The 22,398-nt window shown below is 48.5% G+C and overlaps 2 protein-coding genes across 3 annotated transcripts in view; both read right to left on the minus strand.

The window, feature by feature from the left end:
* LOC144753219 (short-chain dehydrogenase/reductase family 42E member 1-like) overlaps positions 1-20,951 on the minus strand; it is an 85,720-nt gene extending 64,769 nt beyond the window's left edge. Inside the window, exons 1-2 of the mRNA XM_078640983.1 lie at positions 20,896-20,951; positions 8,246-8,326 (exon numbers count right to left, since the gene is read on the minus strand). The gene's annotated coding sequence lies outside the window, so the exon portion shown is untranslated. The remainder of the gene's footprint in view (positions 1-8,245; positions 8,327-20,895) is intronic.
* Positions 1-20,977, minus strand: part of MOCS3 (molybdenum cofactor synthesis 3) — a 37,225-nt gene extending 16,248 nt beyond the window's left edge. The window contains exons 1-2 of one of the 2 annotated variants that reach the window (XM_078640975.1): positions 20,896-20,977; positions 8,272-8,326 (exon numbers count right to left, since the gene is read on the minus strand). The gene's annotated coding sequence lies outside the window, so the exon portion shown is untranslated. Of the gene's footprint in view, positions 1-8,245; positions 8,327-20,895 lie in introns of both variants that reach the window. The other variant, XM_078640967.1, reaches the window with a different exon arrangement.
* Positions 20,978-22,398: the final 1,421 nt, after the last annotated feature.

The following is a 22,398-nucleotide window of genomic DNA, read 5'->3' on the forward strand; positions in this document are numbered from 1 at the left end:
GTGCCTTGGTGGCGTCAAATATAGAGGGGCAGGTGCCCCGATCGGGGGAGGTGGCAGGGGCTGCTATCAGTGGGTATTTCAATTATGCGTGCCAAGGCCCAGGAGTCGCCGTTTATATCCACCTTGGCGCAGAGCCACTTAAGAGGGGCCCAAACTGAGGCAGCCGCTGACTGTCCCTGGATTGGCACAGGCAGACCTGCAGCTCTTCACAACTACCTGCGTACTTACTCTAAAGTGCATCGCTGCCTGCCTCTTGCTCCACTTTCTGCTCCATATTTAATTGTGTTTGTTTCACAGCGCCGCCTGGGATTCTGGCTGAGAGCGTGAAACTGAAAGCGGGGTGGGAGCGCACGAAATGCCGTAAGCGTGCACATCCGCTGTCCCGGCGTAAGCTGAGGATCGCCAGAGAAGACGCACCGTCTATCTGCGATGAGGCTCAGAGTTTCAATCGGAGGCAGAACTTGCCTTGAGCCTGGCACGCACCAAAACACGCTCCTACAGCAGCACGGCCAGCATGATGGCAGCCGCCTGGGCCTAGAGGTACACTGAGCACCCCGTGAGCTCTGGGAAGGCGTAATGGTAAGGAATGCGGGGGTAGCTGTAATACAACAGCGTGTGGCTAAAGCTGCCCTGCATTTCTACTGTCCTTGTTGAGTAAGGTAGCCCAAACTTTGGTGTCTCATGCATATGTCAAAGGAAGCCAGTCGTACGCGCGCCCATTTCCTTTCCTGGGAGTTCAGCACATCCCCTGTCCTGCAAGTTCATCTAACGCCATTGTACGTGTTCAGGGGCGCGTTCACAATTGCAGTCCATCCTGCGCGTGCACATGTCCTGAATCCAAACCAAGTCGGTAACAATAGTTCTCGCTAGCAACTGCGCTTTCGAGCTGCGTCGCTAGGCCAGACCTAAAAAATATGATATGTGCAGCTTATGGGCGGGATAGCAGTCTCTAAGATGGTGCTCCTACCGCATGGTCCTTATAAGATACAGAACTCCCTTTGCCCCTGCCCTCTTGGGTTTTAGGGTAGCTGGATTCTCTGCTTACTGCACTGTTATGAACGGGCAAGCGCAGTAGGATAGCCAAGCTACGGGGTTCTATGTTTTTGCAGCAGTAATGCAGCATGTGGCCCGATGTGGCTGGCGGAAGGAAGTAATTGGGAACAAGCATTGGAAATGCAATAGGTCTCGCAATAGAATAGTTAGACATTTTTCGTTTTGCAAATGGAAGAGTGGTGTTGCATGGATGAGTGGCGTTGCGTGGATGAGTGGCGTTGCATGGATGAGTGGCGTGTGTGAGTGGCGTTGCGTGTGTGAGTGGCGTTGCGTGTGTGAGTGGCGTAGCGTGTGTGAGTGGCGTAGCGTGTGTGAGTGGCGTAGCGTGTGTGAGTGGCGTTGCGTGTGTGAGTGGCGTTGCGTGTGTGAGTGGCGTTGCGTGTGTGAGTGGCGTTGCGTGTGTGAGTGGCGTTGCGTGTGTGAGTGGCGTTGCGTGTGTGAGTGGCGTTGCGTGTGTGAGTGGCGTTGCGTGTGTGAGTGGCGTTGCGTGTGTGAGTGGCGTTGCGTGTGTGAGTGGCGTTGCGTGTGTGAGTGGCGTTGCGTGTGTGAGTGGCGTTGCGTGTGTGAGTGGGGTTGGAATGCAATAAGTATCGCATTAGAAAAGTTGTAGTTATTGTTCTTGTAAATGACATAATTTATTTATTATTGCGATGTTAAAATTGCTATATTGATGGCTTTGTCATTTAGTGAGAGTGAGGGTGAGTGAGGTGTTGAGGGTGAGTGAGGGTGAGGGGTTGAGGGTGAGTGAGGGTGAGTGAGGTGTTGAGGGTGAGTGAGGGTGAGGGGTTGAGGGTGAGTGAGGGTGAGTGAGGGTGAGTGAGGGTGAGTGAGGGTGAGTGAGGGTGAGTGAGGGTGAGTGAGGGTGAGGGTGAGTGTGAGTGAGGGTGGGTGAGGGTGAGTGAGGGTGAGTGAGGGTGGGTGAGGGTGGGTGAGGGTGGGTAAGGGTGAGTGAGGGTGAGTAGTTGAGGGAGGGTGAGTGAGGGTGAGGGTGAGTGAGGGTGAGGGGTTGAGGGTGAGTGAGGGTGGGTGAGGGTGGGTGAGAGTGAGGGTGAGTGAGGGTGAGTGAGGGTGAGTGAGGGTGAGTGAGGGTGAGTGAGGGTGAGTGAGGGTGAGTGAGGGTGAGTGAGGGTGAGTGAGGGTGAGTGAGGGTGAGTGAGGGTGAGTGAGGGTGAGTGAGGGTGAGTGAGGGTGAGGGTGAGTGAGGGTGAGTGAGGGTGATTGAGGGTGAGGGGTTGAGGGTGAGTGAGGGCGAGGGTGAGTGAGGATGAGGGTGATTGAGGGCGAGTGAGGGTGAGTGAGGTGTTGAGGGTGAGGGGTTGAGGGTGAGTGAGAGTGAGGGTGAGTGAGGTGTTGAGGGTGAGGGGTTGAGGGTGAGTGAGGGGGAGGCTGAGGGGATGAGGGTGAGTGAGGGTGAGGGGTTGAGGGAGGGTGAGGGTGAGTGAGGGTGAGGGTGAGTGAGGGTGAGGGGTTGATGGTGAGTGAGGCTGAGGGTGAGTGAGGGTGAGTGAGGGTGAGTGAGGGTGAGTGAGGGTGAGTGAGGTGTTGAGGGTGAGGGGTTGAGGGTGAGTGAGAGTGAGGGTGAGTGAGGTGTTGAGGGTGAGGGGTTGAGGGTGAGTGAGGGGGAGGCTGAGGGGATGAGGGTGAGTGAGGGTGAGGGGTTGAGGGAGGGTGAGGGTGAGTGAGGGTGAGGGTGAGTGAGGGTGAGGGGTTGATGGTGAGTGAGGCTGAGGGTGAGTGAGGGTGAGTGAGGGTGAGTGAGGGTGAGTGAGGGTGAGTGAGGGTGAGTGAGGGTGAGTGAGGGTGAGTGAGGGTGAGTGAGGGTGAGTGAGGGTGAGTGAGGGTGAGTGAGGGTGAGTGAGGGTGAGTGAGGGTGAGTGAGGGTGAGTGAGGGTGAGTGAGGGTGAGTGAGGGTGAGTGAGGGTGAGTGAGGGTGAGTGAGGGTGAGTGAGGGTGAGGGTGAGTGAGGGTGAGTGAGGGCGAGGGTGAGTGAGGGCGAGGGTGAGTGAGGGTGAGTGAGGGTGAGGGGTTGAGGGTAAGTGAGGGTGAGTGAGAGTGAGGGTGAGTGAGGGGTTGAGGGTGAACGGTTGAGGGTGAGTGAGGGTGAGGGTGAGGTGTTGAGGGTGAGTGAGTGTGAGGTTTTGAGGGTGAGTGAGTGTGAGGGGTTGAGGGTGAGTGAGGGTGAGGGTGGGTGAGGGGTTGAGGGTGGGTGAGGGGTTGAGGGTGAGTGAGTGTGAGGGTGAGTGAGGGTGAGGCTGAGGAGATGAGGGTGAGTGAGAGTGAGGATGAGTGAGGGTGAGTGAGGGGTTGAGGGTGAACGGTTGAGGGTGAGTGAGGGTGAGGTGTTGAGGTTGAGTGAGGGTGAGGGGTTGAGAGTGAGTGAGGGTGAGGCGTTGAAGGTGAGTGAGGGTGAGGGTGAGTGTGGGTGAGGGTGAGTGAGGGTGAGTGAGAGTGAGTGAGGGTGAGTGAGGGTGAGTGAGGGTGAGTGAGGGTGAGTGAGGGTGAGTGAGGGTGAGTGAGGGTGAGTGAGGGTGAGTGAGGGTGAGTGAGGGTGAGTGAGGGTGAGTGAGGGTGAGTGAGGGTGAGTGAGGGTGAGTGAGGGTGAGTGAGGGTGAGTGAGGGTGAGGGGTTGAGGGTGAGTGAGGGTGAGGGTGAGTGAGGGTGAGGGTGAGTGAGGGTGAGGGGTTGAGGGTGAGTGAGGGTGAGGGTGAGTCAGGGTGAGGGTGAGTGAGGGTGAGGGTGAGTGAGGGTGGGTGAGGGTGGGTGAGGGTGAGTGAGGGTGAGTGAGGGTGGGTGAGGGTGAGTGAGGGGGAGTGAGGGGGAGTGAGGGGGAGTGAGGGTGAGGGGTTGAGGGTGGGTGAGGGTGAGTGAGGGTGAGGGGTGATGGTGAGTGAGGCTGAGTGAGGGTGAGTGAGGGTGAGTGAGGGTGAGTGAGGGTGAGTGAGGGTGAGGGTGAGTGAGGGTGAGTGAGGGTGAGGGTGAGTGAGGGTGAGTGAGGGTGAGGGTGGGTGAGGGTGAGTGAGGGTGAGTGAGGGTGAGTGAGGGTGAGTGAGGGTGAGTGAGGGTGAGTGAGGGTGAGAGGGTGAGGGGTTGAGGGGTTGAGGGTGAGTGAGGGTGAGGGTGAGTGAGGGTGAGGGGTTGAGGGTGAGTGAGGGTGAGGGTGAGGGTGAGTCAGGGTGAGGGTGAGGGTGAGTGAGGGTGAGTGAGGGTGAGTGAGGGGGAGTGAGGGGGAGTGAGGGGGAGTGAGGGGGAGTGAGGGGGAGTGAGGGGGAGTGAGGGTGAGGGGTTGAGGGTGGGTGAGGGTGAGTGAGGGTGAGGGGTTGATGGTGAGTGAGGCTGAGGGTGAGTGAGGGTGAGGGTGATTGAGGGTGATTGAGGGTGATTGAGGGTGATTGAGGGTGAGGGTGGGTGAGGGTGGGTGAGGGTGGGTGTTGTGCATACAAAGAAGAATGGTCGGGCTGGAAAGATGATTGACTTTGTACATAAGTCAACCATATTCTCAGAACTATTACAGGGAAGTCGTTGAGCATACGGGAAGGCGACTTGCAACATAAAGAGAGCAGCACGTGAATAGTTCTTCAGGTATGATTGTGGGGGTGAAAAAAAGGAGAAAGGGCAAGCTCACAGTGTGTGGTCAATAGTGCGTAAGATGGAGAGTACATGGGTGGAAAGGACAGGTACGATTGAAAATTGGGTTTCCCTCATTAAAGAAAACACAAATTGATTATTACCACGGCCCATTTGATAGAGTTGCTGTATCAATAAACCAGTGTTTATTTACCTAAAAAAGAGTTTAGAGATCCCTTTTTATGTTCTTATAACAAAACATGCACACCATGCGTTTCTTTGAATCTGTAGTATGCGTTTCTTTGAATCTGTAGTAGAGCAACCCCAGTGGAAAGAAATCGAAATCAAAAAGATTTGGATGATATGCAGTCTTGCAGCAGAAGTGGAAAATATATTTATAACTTTATTTACAGGAATGGATTAGTGCTGAACGGGGACGATGGGTGAAGCTGATCACATTTTCACGGTATGTTAGCAAAAGGTATTTTGAAAGCCAAGGGAAAAAAAACTTGGTACAAAACGATGTAAATCAGAGAAGAAAGATAAAAGGCATCTGAGGGCTTACATTGTAGCGAATCAAGACAAGCGGCACAACAGTACGACAAACAGGAGATGGTGACTAAAGTTTCAACCATGAGGTTGGAAGGCAGTGAAGTGAAATGTGAGGAGGCACTCCGATTACCTCTTCAAATTGTAAAACAGACGGAGGGCATTGCTGTGGGGAGGGGGTGTAGGAGAAATGCACACGGCGGGCAGGGGAGGGGGCGGAGCGGGGAGAGCGGCATGTGGGTGTGAAGAAGCCGGGGCCTTTGAAGTGAAGCTAAGCTTCACTTCAAAAGGTGTCGGAGGAATGCGGCTGAGGGAACAGACGGCGATTGCGGCTGAGGGAACTGATGTGCACGCGCTTTTAAGCTCAATGCACATGCGCATTGAGCTTAAAAGTCACGGGCACTGCAAGGAATCGCCACGATTCCTTGCTTGTTAGTCGAGACCTAAAAACGACTGATGGAGGACGCCGTGGGAGGGAAGGACCTACCCGCATTATTGATGGAGGAGTCAGGGGTCACCTGACCGGCCATATGTGGTCAGGCAAATGGGCAGAGCGAGGCAGAGGTTGGTACACGTTGTGCTTCGGAGGGCGCCATTTCATCGAGAACCGCCGATAAGGAATCTTGCTCTCATTCGATGTATGGAAACCAACATGACCTTTCAGGCATCGTGGGAGGAAGGGTTGCAATAATTGGGGTGACATATACCTGGACGAGTCCTTTATCTCCTACAAGGATGCACACATGGCATTTGGAGTGGGGCCTGTACAGTTTTTACAAGATGCAGGCCTGCCGAAGTTTGCTCGACACACCTGGGAGACCTTCCCAGCAGTCTCTTCTGTATCAGGCACCCTGGGAGGGGTCATGTTGTCCGCGGAATGGGGAGAGACTTGGTATCGCTGCTCTACAAGGCCATGGGGGCGCTGATGGCCCACGGGCCCTTGCGGTCTCGTGAGGCCTAGGAGTCGGACTTTCTGAACAGCGGATGAGGTCTGGGCGAGAGTGTGTGCTCTGATGAAGATGGTTTCTAGTAATGTGCAGTTTAAGCTCATTCATTTTAACTTTCTCCATAGCACTTATATGATGCCCTTTTGATTGAGCCGTATATATCCAGATTGAGCTTCTACCTGCTCCTGCTGTAGTTTTGAAGGGACAGACTTTGTACACCTGGGTTGGGGATACCCACTGGGGCATGCTTATTGAACACTAGTATTCTTATTGAACACTAGTTGTGGAGACTTGAACGCACCACGGCATTACAGTGTACCCCAACACCCCAGTTTTGCCTTCTGCGAAGCTTAGCGAGACCCAAGGGGAAGAAAATGGCTTATAAGTTTCTGCAATTAGCGCCGGTGTTGGCCAGAAGGTGCGTTGAGATTGTGTGTAAGGGGTCACCGTCAGCGGCTCACTGGGAGAAGGATATGGTGGAGTAGTCACTGGCGGAGGAGCTACATAAGAGTAGTAGAACTGACGAAAAGCTCCAGGATGATGTGGAAGTATGGGTGTCATTGTGTGTCAGATCTATGGCTCCACACGGCGACCTCAGTGAAGAGGGTGTAGATTCTGATGATCTGTAGTAGGTCTCACCCGATGTAATCCAGTTTCTTGCTTGTCTTGAGGGTGTGCCTCCCTGGTACTCCAATGTCACTGTGTGTTCTTTACTTATCTAACTGAAGCAGTATTTCCTATGTCAAGTACTGTAACTTGATTGATGTGAATCGTAATGACTGACAATGTAAAATGGTACTACTACAAAAAAAATTCTGCAACCAAGTTTAATCGCACTGCACATGTGATGTCTGTACATTATCTTCTTGAAGAAAAAAAGTTTAAAAAGAAAAGGTTACAAGGTGTGACCATTTTAGCAGCTATGTTATAAGTATTTATTTAGCTTTAGTCCACAGTGGTTCTTGCTCTAAATACATACTTGTCTCAGGTGGATTATTAAATAAATATAATTAAATTGTATGTCACTAGAAATTAAAGCATCTGAACCAAAATGTGTATAGTTTTACCTTTTTGTGGTTACATGCATTATTACAAACACATAGATGTCTTTCGTTCATGCAGGTTTTTAAACGTCTGCTTGACTGATAGAGGCAGATACATTTATGTGATGCTGGAGGCTTTCAGCGCAGGTTACTATTCATGCTAAATGACTTAGCAGCTTGAACCAAAATCCAGTGGCAGATATGTTGACCCATGCAGAACACCAACCTGTGCTGTTGTGGCTTTATTTTAAAGAGACAGCATTTTTCTTTAGCCAGTACTACTTACATTCACTGATTCTCAAGCAAATAAGTAGCACGACCATAAAAAATAATAATAAACTATTATGTACTAAAGGGAGAGACAAAACTACACCAACAACTCCACATCAGCTGTCATTTTGCGGTTCAGATAATAGTATATAAAATACCCTAAATGCGAACTCGAGCATAGGAACTCAAAACAAATAGGACTACCAAATTATATACAGTTTCAGTGCCACATCTCATCGGTGAAATCTTTTATAGTCACTGCGGGTTCCAACACCTGCCCGTTTTAAAAACAAGAAAGCGTTCCCAAGCCTCAGTAGAGTTTAAATAAAGATAAAAGCCGGATGTTAGTCCAGACATGCTGCAGCAAATATAAGTTTAGACAAATGCACACAACACGACATGACAGTAAAGTTGCTGTCAGCCACTATCACATTCACAAGCTTAGAGAGAGTAGAAAAGTGGAAAGTTAAAAGAAAACGCACATTTAATCTTTCTGTGAATGGTGACAAGAAAAATTGCAGATTTTCTTGAAAACGACCCAAATTCAGAAAATGTAAATGTGCAGGTGTTGTGATGAGCTTGTGCGCACCCTTATTGATGGGTCTACCAACGAACAATCAGGGCAAACGCTGCCTGCAGCAGAAGGGTCCACTTCCAAATTGATTCAGCACTTGGGTGGAAGGGTACGTTGGTAAAATGACATCAAAGGAGGTCTACCACCCTCTTTCTCAGTCTCTGTGCGATTTCCACAGCAAAGCGGAGGACATTCTGACAGGTGGATTCAAAGCGTAGCAGACAGTAAGGAATCCTAGGATTTACCTTATGACAATAATGTGAATACTTGCCGAGTGGTGCGGTTGCCAGTCAAGCAGGTTTTGATGTGGCTTCTTTGAAGGCAGCCTAGATAAAATACAAGCAATTAGTTAGTTGATAAACATGTAAATACTTAACTGTACTTGTAACTAGCTATTAAAACACAGTTTCAATTTGAAAAGTTGGGCATATACATATGAAATTCATAGGACTCATGAGCAACCTACCTCTTTTCTACGAAATCATAAACATTCTTCCATTATTCTTAAAAAGTGATCCGTCTCCCTAGTGCGTTGATTCAGCAAAGGAGCATCAAATTACTCAAAGATCAAAAAAAGAGACACCAAAATCTAACAGATTTAAACTGTTAGGGGAAAAATAAGGGCAAAAAGCTAAAGCAAACACTAATTTCATTTGACCATATACAACAGGAAACAATCTAAGTAGGCTAGGTGGGTTTGATAATCAATAGTATAAATTGTTTACCTCAAGAGTACTCATTTCAACACCATCAAAAAGGTAGAGAAAGAGTGGCCTTGTCGGGATTTAAACCTATAACATTACACAGATATATGCTGCAAGCCTTCTGTTTCAGTAATACCAATAAATAAATAACTACTGTGCTTACAAACTGCACGTCTGTGGTATAGAGCACGTCTAAGAAACAAAAATAGCAGTCTGTGAAGACAGAGGAAAAGAACTCCAAGGGTAATCCTCCAATCGCAAAAGTGAGGCCAGCAGTAGCATAATATTAAATCCCCAGAGTGCATGCTGCCATCCACACGACCAAACCAGGCAGGCTTATTGTTGTACCTACTGGAAGCAGCTGCTGCTAAAACAGTTTGGGCTGTATGAGGAAAACAGAGCTGGAGTTTTGTGTTGTTGGCAGTGGGCTGTCGTAGCCTGCTCTTAGTTGGTGAATGTGCAGTTTGTCCCCTGGCGAGAGTTGCCTTGCAGGATGACAGCACGGCTGGTGTATAAGAGCCAGCCTGTCAGCACTATTCTGGAAACATGACAACAGTGTTAATGTTTAGAGAAAAATCAAAAAGGTTGAACCCATTCAATGTATGGACCAAATCGTTTCCTTGCGGCACATGCTCGGAACTGTGAAAGACCAGTCTGTCAGTGTTAGCCTTTTTCTTTTGCACACGAGCTAGGATAAGATGTGACAAATACATGTGTATTTTCCAAGTTCAGGGGATAAATATGTGTGACATATTCTAGCTCTCCATCTGTCATATTTGAGAAACAAAATGCGCACCCTTCATAAAACTTTGGGATGGGTTTAATTAGGTTTTATGTTGTACATCTTGGCAATGTTACTTTATTCACTGACATATGCAGCAACATCTGTATAATACATGCTTATTATCAATGGGGCGGATGAATCAGCAGGTTTGCAACTTTAGGGAATGACTGCCACTGTTAATTGCAGACAACAATCCCAGCCACCAAAACCCATTAATGGAGAACACGTATCCTCTCAAACACAGGCAACGGTTCCATCTTAGGGTTAAGGGTTATAGACCCTCTGCAGTATATGCTTCTAGAGCTTGCTTCCCAGATACATATATGCACGAAACACTGCCTAGAGTTAAATCATGTGAGGAAATAGGGGAGGATGGGGAAAAAGCACAGTTTATTTCTGTACAATACCTCCTAAACCTAGACAATCCGAGCAAAGCTACATAAGTTTCACCTTACTGTTAAATACCTACGGAATACTAAAACGTGTGGTGGCTGAAATACAAACTATACGAATCTAAAATAGTTCAAAACTAGCGATACTTTGAAACCCAAGACTGATATTTCATTGGGAAACACACACAAACACTTTAGCTAACACGAACATGTCCCAAAAATTAGGCTATAACTGTTACTTCAAACTCCAATACATTTTAGGGGCTGTATTAGGCAGGGGTGCTTTGAGAGACAGGCAAATGAGGTGTTGTCCCACTAATTCAACCTTCCACAAGCCCCCCTGCTTGCGGCGGCCAGACTGTATAGTCAGTTGAATTGTATAGCTGCTGACTTCTAGAGGCTCTTCATGTTCGTCTGGCTGAGTTATCAATAAATTTATGTTAAAACTTACTACGTGTATCCTGGATTCACTACACAGACGTCTGTCATTGCCTAGCGCTCTCTGTTCTGCATGTGAATGTAAATGTAGTAGTACTTGTATAGCGCACGAATCGACCCCATGAGGGTATCTCGGCGCTTGTACGCATATCGCTGTGGAACCCTTCCTGGCTTTTCCCTGTGAAGTGCCCACTCCTAGGCACCCCGAAGGTGAAGCCAGGCATCCTAGCGTTGTTGGGGCCGTTGTGGAGATTAAGCAAGCTATTGCCCAGAGTTGCAGAGTGGAACCCATGATTAGAATAGGCACCGAGGCGAGAATTATCAGGTCCGAGGAAATTGAGCCCAAGACCCGCCGAGGCGGGAATTGAACCCTGGTCCCGGGCTAGACCTCTGCATCAGGGTCTGCCGATCTAACCATTGAGCCACACTTCTCCATTGAATGGAGCTTGCATAGCGAATCTATCATTTCTGTCAGTTCTGTACATTGGAAGGTAGGTTAGGTGACGCCACGTGCTAGATTTTGCAGAAAGTTAATATCTGTTTTCTTTAGAAAAGTTGAATTTGTCTTATAAGGGTTAAGTCTGTGCCCAGTACAGAGGTTGCGTTGCCATTACATAGTTCACAATGCAAGTAGTGCTTAACCTGGAAGATAACTTGCAATGTAAAGGATGCACGGATGCCGGTTGGTGGCTTAAACCAGTAATAGCTCTTTCAGAAGCCTAAGCCTGGAAGACCTCTTTGACTTTAGAAAAGTTAAGTACAACAATGCAACTGTCAATAAAGGTCGGACGCCTATACAACTGACTCATAGGACCCGTGTATCCATGAGGAGAGCCATGCTATCAAATGCCATCTTCCAGGCGCCCATATAATCAAGGGCAATACTGCTGGCAGCCATAGCAGGTCTGTGGTGGTATCAAGAGATGGTCTAAATGAGGGCCTGTGTGTCTCTGTTAACCCCTACCTAACACAAGAATCCCCTGCAGGGAAGTAGGAACAAGCACTATAGAAAGTACCTCATGCTGCCTTAAAACCACTCTATAAAATGCAATTAAGTCTGAATGGAACATCTCCTCTCTATTTTTTTATATGTTACTACCGTTTGATTAACACACGTCTGTCATTGGTATGGCCTCTGGAGTGTTTTTAGGTCTCGGACTGCGAAATGTAATGATGTAGGGAGAGTTTCACTAGCGAGGTTAAGCCCCGCCTCTCTTTTCCATTTAAACGGAGGCCAGCCATTGGAGAAGAGGTCCTAGTGACGTTCTTCTTTCTCTGTAAGCCCCGTCCTTTTCAGACTGGCTTACTTGACTTCCTGCTGGCGTAAAAGCTTTCTTATCTTCTTTATGGGCCAACAGATGGCCCCATAAAGAACATGAGGAACCTTTTATGTCAGCAGGAAGTCAGGTCGAGTCCGTCCATGTGGGACTGCAGGCAAAGAGAAAATAACGACGTCACTGCCAGCGCTTGTTTTTTAATTTTTTTATTTACTCTTTCTGTTGTTCCTCACTTTTGAAATATTCACCCAGCCCAAAAGTTTCCTTTTTCAGTGTAACTCTACAAATATGTAGCCTATGACGTGGCTCCATAGCAAAAGCCGGGGGTGTTTTGCGAAACATGCATGGCCGTAGGATTGCGAACAGTTTTGCAGAGAAAGTAATGAAACAGGCCAGTATCTCAGGGGCCGGTACAGTGGCGAGCAGCATTATTTCTCCGAAGCAGCAAGTCCGGTACGGCCGGTAGACTCCTGCTCCCACAGGAGGTCTTGCGTCGCCCACGTGGCCCGCTGCGCAGTGGCGTATACTACGAGAAGATTTCTTATTACACGTCGAAGCAAAACCATGAGCTTCAGAAGTGGGCGCAGAATAAATAACCTGAGCAGAAGGGGTGAAATCCGCGCATTTCGATAAAATCTCCGTTCCCGAATGCTGCTGTGGGCATGCTAAAATAAACCCCAGCCACGCCAGGGGTGCAGCTGACGGACAGGGCGTCCCTCGTCAGCACGTTTGCACTGGTCAGCGGGCGGCGCGCGGAGCCTGAGAGGGCGGATTGTTCAAGGCCCTGAAAAGTGCAAGTTTTGCTGCAGGGAGGGCTTCCAGCCTCCCGCCATTGCGGCAGGAAGGGACGTCACCGCTGCTCTGCACCAACGAGTGCCTTCAACATAGAGGATTCAAGACCACCAAACGCCTGTATGGTATCGCCTATTATCTTGTGTAGACCCTGAACTAGGATTAGGCTGCCTAACGACACTGCGATGTCAGACACGGGTACCCCTCTGCAGTTGTGTGCGCCGCACTGCAGGTTCCTCCTACACACTTGGATTCCCTGCATCATCTACTTCTTCAATGGGCAGTGTGCGACTTATGTTCAGGGGTGCCATTTTGCTTCTGGGGTGATGTTTGTGGCATATTGAACTCATTGCCTTCTTTACTGCACATCTGTGTATCTGCTTAACCCTCTCCGTCTGACTCGTCTTGTATTTGTGCTGGAACATTTGTATAGAGATGCAATGTGTTAATATGTGTGAGCAAGAGCTTACAGAACGTATGCCCTGAGCAGAAACCTCTAAGAGACCCGAGGGTGCCCAACAGCCTCAGAGAAACAAAGGTGAGCAGGAAGCTTGCTTATCTGAGGGTGACCAGGAGCCCGAGGATAAGCAGAGGGCTGAGTAAATGCTGGAACATCAGGTACATGAGAATGAGCAATTGATTTTGGGACTTGAAGGTAGCCTGGAATTTGGGGAGCTAGACTGATCAATACCCTTAAAAATCCAGCTCGCCCCACATTCCTTTGTAGAAAATAGGATAGAACAGGAGCCTCAGGTCTTTATGGTGAGCAGAACACCCAGTGTTTTGACCCACGGGTAAACATACGAATCAAAGCATCTCACGTGAACATGGTTCTCAGTTTCCTGAGAGTAAGTTAGAGTGTCTGGATAAGAGTGAAGAGGGAAATCAGATGAGCTGAATTTCATAGGCATCTGAGAGTAAGAAGGAGACCTTCAAGACCTCGGTATAAGCAGGAGCATAAGAGGCTGGAGAATGGAAGTTAGTTTAAGGGTCCTGTTGGTGTGTGGGAAACTTTAACACGAACTAATGAGGAGCAAGAGCCTCAAGGCCTTAGGATGAGCAGGCACCTTGTACCTGGAAGGAAAACGGAAGCATAAAGACACAAGGATGTACATGGTCCTCTTATTCATGGCCTGATGGCAAACTCAGGAGCTAAGGAACCTAAACTGACTACCATATTCAGGGACGTGAGGTTTAGAAAAGTATAGGTTTGAAGATAAGGTGTGGAGACCTGTGAGTGAGTTGCAGTGGAATAATGCTGATTTCTCCCAAAATGACTCCCCTGATACTAATTAAGCAATGTTTCATGAAAGGTCATTATTCATAAATGTGGGGCACTTTTTTGATGGGTGCCTGGGCCGAATTTTGATCCAAATCGGACCTTGCTGGTTTCCCACTGCCTGGATGCCCGCGCCCCCCCCCCCCCCCGAGATGCTGCATTGGAAATCCGTCAGAGCCGGAGTGCGCACCATGCATGCAAGCTGATCCCTGCTTTTCTGCATTGGGCAGGACTAGGACTATCTCTTTATTCCAGACAGTCACAGGCTGCAGCCCTGTACACAAGGGGAGCCCTGGGGTAAATCACCACTGTATGAACAGATCCAAGGGAAACAAGCACTCGCAAAGTCAATAGGTCTCCGCAATCCAGGGAGCTATTGGCAATGTTAATGTCTTTGTGACAGCAACTGCTCGCCACTCAAGGGTATCTCAGAGGCCGATAATCCTACAGATTTGGTGGGAGGGATGATGCGTTGCAATGGTTCCCTCTCCCAAGCGGGCTCACCACGCTGGCAGCTCCACTGGCACAGTAGTGGAAAGCAGCCCTGTAATAACCGGTGAAACAAGAAGTAGGCAGCAGCCGCACATTTTAGAAGATAAGAGGATGTAGAAGAAGCACAGGGACGACTTTGAAACGTACAAGGTAACAGAAGAAGGTGTTAAGGAACGTTCCTCGTTGTTGTGTGCAAATATGATAGTCATCTTTAAGAGTTGTAGCAGCAAAGACAGCGTCCAACCTGATGGGAGAGAGTAATTGCGCTTTAGAAAAAGGTCACTTTAAAATGAATATGAGGAAATCATCGGCCCTGGACCTCTCGCTGTCTAGTGCGACGCGACTTGAACTACAGGGGCGCTTCCCCATGAGTTGGTCTAAAGATCTGATCCCGTACTTGGGTGTCTTGTTGGCGCCCTCCCTGCCCGCTATGGTGACGGCGAACTACGCGGCGTTGGGCAGTAAGATGAGGGAGGAGTTGTCCCGCTGGAGCAAGGGCACGTTGTCATTGCTGGGACGGATTGCCGCAGTGAAGATGACTCTCCTCCCGCAGGTCCTGTACCTGTTTCTGGCGCTACCGCTTCAGCCACCAAAAGGTTGGATCCGTCAGGCACAGGCGGACATTGCCCGCTTTGTCTGGCAGGGTCGCAAACCTAGGCTTAAGAGAGCCTTGTCTACTCTGGCTCCGGAGTCCGGTGGTCTTGGCATCCCGGATCTCCAAAAATATTTTCACGCGGCGCAACTACGGTTCTTCGTGGAGTGGAGCAAATGGGAGTCTGACAGGCACTGGCTGTTTCAGGACCAAGCGGTGGCGGGCAGGACCTTACAAGAGATACCCTTCATGCGCAGAGCCCACAGGCCTCCTAACCTTTACGCGTCTTTGGTCACTCGGGTCCCGCTCAGAGTGTGGGATGCGGTGAACGTCACGCGGGAACTTACCACCTTCCCCTCGCCGCTTACACCGTTGATCGGGAACCCTGACTTTCAACCTGGGATGGAGCCTGGCGCATTCGCACACTGGCGGACTGCCAGGTGCTGCGCTTTGTTTCACATGTATGGTTCAGATGGGATTGTGTCGTTCCAGGACCTCAGACGGGATTACCGCCTGCCTGAGACTGAACGCATGCGATACTTACAGGTTCGCCACTGGGCGCTGCAGCCGCAGGTGAGGGAGCTGGCAGACCGGAAACTTACACCCTATGAGATGTGGCTGGCGACTCGCTCCTCGGATGCCAAGCTCGTCTCGGATCTTTACAAGCTTCTGCAGCCCCCCACATTCCACGTCCATAACCCGGGGAGGGAGCGATGGGAGCGGGAACTGGGGAGGGTACTGAGCCACAAGGAATGGGACGACATATCTTACCGTGCACGTCATTCAGCTTATCACAGCGGGCTCACTGAGACTTTCACTAAAATAACCACATTCTGGTATTACACGCCTCAACGATTGCACGACATGAACCATGGTCTCCCGGATGTTTGTTGGCGCGAGTGCGGACAGACTGGTACGCTCACACACATCTTATGGGACTGTCCACTGCTGGGTCCCTACTGGAAAGAGGTCCTGGATGAAGTTGACCAATGTTTCGACATTGAACTGCCTCGATTAGCGGCCTATGTCTTACTAGGGCTGCCCAACGGGTTGATGTATCCCCAGAGGTCCAAGAAGGGTAGGCAGATAGCAATTGCATTGGGCTTGGCGATACAGAACATACTCATATATTGGCGCACCACTACCATCCCCGACACTTCAGGTTGGCTACATAGGTTATGGCACGTTCTTGGGATGGAGAAACTGTCCCTTACAGTGGCGGGAGAGGTGGATACGTTTGAGGAATTGTGGCACCCCTTTCTCACTCTATTGCAGTCGGAATTTAAGGAAATTACTTGTCCCTGATACCTCAGGCTCATGCGATTAACTTCCCTAACCACTCCGCAGGCTTAGTCGCCCTGGGAGATATCTGTGAGACAGGGGGCGGACCCACTGCAATGTTGACGAGGGCACATGACACTGGCTCGGCACGCCACCATGGGGGGGGGGGAAGGGAGTGGGGGGGATTGGTGGGAGGGCAGAGGGGGACAGTTCTGTTGCGGGGCGGGTTGTTTCTGGGGTCAGTCGTCATTGCTTCTATGCCTAGCATGTGGCACTACAACAGGTTCTGAATGTACAATTTGCAAATCTGGTGGCGCTTCTGATGTGGAGACTCGGAATAGCATCCTTTTGACGACGAGTTTCTGTTGTATGTATTGTTTTATAATTCTGCAATAAAATGCTTTAAACCTAGAAAAAGGTCACAATTTACGCAAATTTCTTAATACAAGGAATACGTTAGTCATTCAACATGCACCATATTTTGAAATTTTCATGGTCTTCTGAATTGTTCATTTTATATCATATACTTTAAGAAAGTCCGTTTTTCCACCCATATTGCGTCTTCGTAAGCGCTACGTAGGGAGCAGCAGCCTCAGTGAAAGAGGATGTAGGAGTGACGTTTCTGAAATGTACAAGCCAATAGAACCAGAAGAATGTGTTAAGGAACGTCGCTCTTTGTTGTGTGTAAATGTGGCGGCAGGATCCAACCTGATGGGAGGGAGGAATTGTGCTGTTAATCCGAGCCCTACTCGCTTAATAAAAGTTTTCAGTTTACGCAAATTTCTTAATACAAGGGAGGTGATATTCATTCAACACTCATCATATTTTATAATTATCATTGTCTTCTGAATTTTCCATTTTATATCATATACTACCAAAAAAAGTCAGTTTTTCCACCCGTACGGCTTTCTAGTAAGCGCTAGAGAGGGAGCAGCAGTCTCAGGGAAAACACTGAGCAGCAACAATAGGAAAAGCAGTGATGGGGTGATCTGTGGATGGAGCATGCAGAGCATTATTGTTTGTGACGAGATAATAAGATTTACAGCCCTGTTTACAGCACAGAGTGATTGGGAAAAAAACGAGCGCTTGTGTAAAGGTCTTCAACTGAAAGAAAAGAGTACTACCAAAAACATTTGCTTAAATAGGAGATGGGGCTGGCTAGTAGTAATTGGTCCATGCTCTTGGGGAGGGCTTAACACAGGAAGAGGCATGACGCATCCATGGCAAGGACAAATGGGGAGAAAGAATAGGAGAGCGACGATGGAGCCAGAAAATGAAAAGCTTATGAGCAGGCTGACATCCACAAAGTATATACAACAGGTCTCTTCGAGACAGCGCAGCAGAGAACTACAAGCATTGGAAATGCAATAGGTCTCGCATTAGAAAAGTTAGAGCTTTGGTTTTGTAAATGACAACTTTTTTTTATGTGTTGGTCTTGAAAATAGCAAAATTAATTGCTTTGTCATTTACAATGCCAATACTTTTAACTTTTTCAAATGTGACACCTATAGCATTTGTAATGCCACATGTTTTGTATGTACGTGACTTACATGTATTCATATAACAAATACAAATGGCTTTTAATTTTTTTAAATAATTAATAGTTAAATAAAAGTTCTTGTAATTTATAATAGCAATAGCTTAAACTATTGTAAATAACTTTTGTGAAGAGTCCCTTCCCCCAAACACCTGGCCTGCCTGCCTTGGTGAACCACCTTCCCCCAAAACTGAGGTGAAGAGCCTAGGGGTATGGCTGGAGAAAGATCTCACCTTTAGGACACAGGCAAAGAAGACGGCCGGCGTCTGCTTTGGACTTCTCAGGTCATGCAGGAAAGTCCTCCCCCTGCTACCTTTTAACTCCCGGAAACTGTTGATCCAGGGCCTGATTGTGGCCAGGCTGGACTACTGTAATGCCATTTACTTGGGAGCCCCGGAAGCAACCTTTTACACTCTGCAGAAAATTCAGAACGCTGCTGCCCGGATGCTCACGGGCACTCCAGCCAGAACATCCGCGAAACCCGCCTTGATGAAGCTGCACTGGCTGCCGGTCAGGGAGAGGGTGGTGTTCAAGGCTCTCTGCCTGGCCCACAAAACGCTTCACGAAGAAGGTCCTCCAATCCTCAAAAACTGCATCACCCCCTATAGACCGGCCAGAGCGCTCAGATCGGAACACGAAAACCTCTTAGTGGTACCGAGAGTGAAGAAAGCCCGGGCTGGAGGACGCCGATTCTCGGTGCACACAGCCAAGCAGTGGAATGTGCTGCCTCTGAAACTTAGAATGGAACCTAACCATCTTCGGTTCAGAAAGTCACTTAAAACCCTTCTCTTTCCCAAATCCTCCTAATCTCTTGCTCTGTGCCCCCGTCTGACTACTAGGTATAGCGCTGAGTTACTCCCGGGTGATTACGCGCTCTATAAAAACCTTAAATAAATAAATAAATAAATAAATATGTGCAGTGTATTTTATTGTAACGAAAATGCAGCCACGTCAAAACATGCAAACAAGTCCCCTAAAAAAACAAGGACGGAGGGGAAACAGTGGCATAGGGGTGAAGTACGGATGAAAAAGAACATACAAACAAGAACAAACAAGGTATTGCAGTAGTTAACAATAAAGCCTTGAGACTAGCTCCTGCTCTGCACTCGTCAATAAAAGTCACTCATAACCAAAGTCTTAACCAATGTGTTGGCCGATTTAATGTTAATGAATAACCATTGAATAGCAACATACATTTCCGATACATGATAATGTTCCCCATCATACAGCTAGCTGTGTGTCATGCTAGGCATGTGGATTAAGCATGGCAGGAAAATAAACAAAATTAGTCAACTTGTCAGCTTCTAACTTGCATGTCTCCAGGCATCGGAAACAAACTAAAAGATAGATTAAAAAAAATATTTCTTTAATGCTTGTTGCGTGTTTCCAGCTTTTGCCGAGATTCCAGAGCTTAGAAATTCTCTAGCAGTCACTCGGCACAGGGGAGGCAGGGGCGGGTGCAGGCGCCATAGGCTAAAAGGGTAGGGCGGTTGGATGTTAAGCGCCAAATGGCAGAGAATGAAGAAGAAAGAGAAAAACAAGCAAGTCTTCATTTTCAGCCACGCTGCGATAATATGAGTAACTGTATTGGTCAACCGTGTCGCAACACTGAATTGATAGTACACGAGTGCAGCCTGATTTGCAAGAAATGTATCTGCAAATACCTACCCTGCTTAAGAATTGGTATCGTTTTAGATGACAGTTTGCACAGTTCTGCGTGGCTTTCAATGGGATGTGTAAGTTGAGATGCAATATCGAAGCAATGGCACTTTAACACCGCTCATTTACAAGCATCGGCAATTCAAGAATAGGTTGGAAATACACACGTGTCTCTGCCGGGCTACTGTAGTCATGACATACGGGCAGCAGCATTTCTCAGCTGTTTAACAATACTGATCCTATGTGAGAGCAGGCATGTCTCACCCGAGTTGTAATACTGATTAATGATTAACCATGTTGCCAGAAATAAAAGAGAAAAGTCACAAGCAGAGAGAGATTACTCCGTAGATGAGCAGCCTCGAGGCTGGGCTGCCCTCCTGCAGGGAAGAGTTATAGAGTCAGGAAGGCACAATTAACAGGTTAGGAAGGAATTTGAAAAGATGGGAAAAATGCGTCCGTCTTGGCGCAGGGAGAGCCTCCTGTGTCTTCGACCGTGGGAGTGCCGTGAATCGATCTCGGAGCGGGGAGACCTAAAACAAGCATTGGCGGCCTAAAAAAATAAATCGGCCGCGAAATGAAGACAAGTTAAAAAAAAAAAAACTGGGAAGGGGGAGGAGAAACACGAGAGACGGCCTGCGGCCGTCAAAGTGAAAGTACAAGGAGAAATGCGACACGGCGGGCGCGGGAGGGGGCGGAGCGGGGAGAGCGGCATAAGGGTGTGAAGCAGCAGGGGCCTGAGACGCGGCCGCCTTTGATGTGGTAATGCCAGGCAGGCGGCATTGTGCACGCGCTTTCACATGCACTGCAACAAATTGCCAGTGGAATCGCCAGTTAGGTAAACTCTCGATAAGCCCCTATATATCTCGCTCCCGCTCAATGCGCATTGAGATAGGTCGCTCGACCTAAAAAACAGCATCGTACATGGAGAACAGTAGCAACTACAACACAGGAAGCCACAGGTAAATAGTACTGAGCAGGTGTGCGCAAGTGCATCAAGTCTGTGCATGTGTATCCCTGGGTTAAACAGCATGCTTTATCCTCCAAGGTGGAACAAAAATGCAGTATTATACTCAAGTGCGTCAGAGTATAAATAAGCACATCTTCGCACAAACGATCCAAGAAGAAAAGCATCATTGTGCACAAAGATATCCATGGGGAAAACATCACTTTGCACAAGGACAGCAGTGTGTGGAATATACTTGAGAAACTACCGTTAACCACAAGGACAATTCTGTGCATGGGGATTCAGAAGTCTTCAGCACTGTCTATCTACAAGGAACAACAGCAAAAATAGCACTGCGCACGAAGACAGGACTGCACACACGCAGTGCTTTAAATGGGCTGGTACCGATTACCGGGATTTTTATTTTGAGAAGGAGAGTACCTTCACTTCTCAAAGGAAACGTAATACTTTTAATTGGAGAATACCGGCACTTCCCAGAAACAAGCAGGTACTCTTAAACAGAGAGAACCTGCACTTCTAATTTTCCATTACAGGGACTGTAAACAAGGAGTTCCTTGGGAAGAACAGTTCCTGTACCAGGACACCACACAGCACACCGGAAGTTCTTGAGGAAAATCTGCACTGAGCACAAGGAGCCCTAGCAGGTCAAACCCGTGCACCGGGCGCCCTGTGGGATGAGCAACGTGGTGCACTCGGTAGCTCACCCGCTTATGCTGACATGGGAGGGTCTTCTCCGGGAGACAAACGCACTCCAGGCCCCTTTTCCACTGGCTGCTCTGTTTGGTATTAATCGGGGGCGGCGCCCTGCTGTAGGCCTGTTATATCACTGGGTGTTTCTGCTGGAGTAGAGTTACGTGGCTCATGCTTCAAAACTTCATTCGATTCGTCACTCCGACCCGACGCACCTCCCCCGCAGTACGTCACTTCCCTTTTCCCGCCCCTCAGCTGAAGCGATCTTGTTGGGTCCTAGTGCCCGATCTTAGTCTTTCTACTAAGCAGCAAACGCGCACCGTGCGCGAGGACAGCACCCCGTGCACGTTCAGCACTGTGCAAAAGAGATCTACTTACACGGAAAACAGCACAAAGCACAGCTTCTTTCCGTACACAAGGAAACTCTGGAGGGAAGAAGCATAGTGCACGAGGACCTGGAGCAAAAGCATAGGGACCCATGCGCAGATGCTGGTATGCGCACGGTCAGATTTAAGCACAATGAAAGCCTGTGCCAAAGGGGTCCCCAGGACATCACTATGCGAAAGAGCATCCCAAAGGACAAGCAGTGCTGATACCGAGAAGCCCCACAAGCACTGTGTAAAATGGAAGCCATGTACACCCCTGGCATGAGAACATATAGAAAAGAATCCTGGATGTACAGAACAACAGACGTGTACTGTGCATAGTGGCAGCACTATGCAGAATGGCAGCCTCAGTGCAGAGCAACCCAAGCAGTAACATTTCTTACCTTGACACATCTAGGTTAGAGTCCTTAATCTTAAATTTGAATTCTCCTAGGAGCAGGTGCATGAATTAGATCATAAGAAACAGGGACATTCAGAGTGCGTGTCCTTAGCAAAAGGCCAGGGATAACAGAACTGACATCACACACACTTTGACCTTAAAAGCATCACAGGAAGTGACACCATATGATCCATGACCCCGAATTTTCCTAGGAAGTGATGTAAAATGATCTTAACCTTGATGACATGAAAAAAATTGACATTATTAAAATTTCATAATAAATGCTTGAATAAAAAAAACAAGAATAAAGACAAAAGTCTATTTTAGATACTACTTATATTAGGGTGCAGACGTGATCTTTAAAAGCGGTGGAGGGTAATACTTGTCCTGAATTGTAGCCAACGAACGAGTGAAACAACCTGTCCAGAGAAATCGTAGAATATCTGTTGACAGCATTTCGCCTCATCATCTTGGGAGATTGCACTCCAGGAGCTCTTAGGCGGAAACAATGCTTGGCATCTGACTAGCACACAGGGCATATCCTAATAAGGCCTATGTGTGCCAGCCACGCCTTAACATTTTTAGGACACGAGCACACAGAGGACCTTCCAAGTAAGCTGAGGACCCTCGCCATATGTCTGCCTGCTATGTTGTTGGTTTGCTTTCAGTCTCTGGATTCCCACCAGGGGCGTAGGAGACACTAAAGATCTGGGGGATGGGGTGGGGGGCAGGGACAACCTTGTGGACTTTCC

Source organism: Lissotriton helveticus, chromosome 1_1, assembly GCF_964261635.1.
Source record: "Lissotriton helveticus chromosome 1_1, aLisHel1.1, whole genome shotgun sequence".
In the NCBI taxonomy this organism is placed as follows: Eukaryota; Metazoa; Chordata; class Amphibia; order Caudata; family Salamandridae; genus Lissotriton; species Lissotriton helveticus.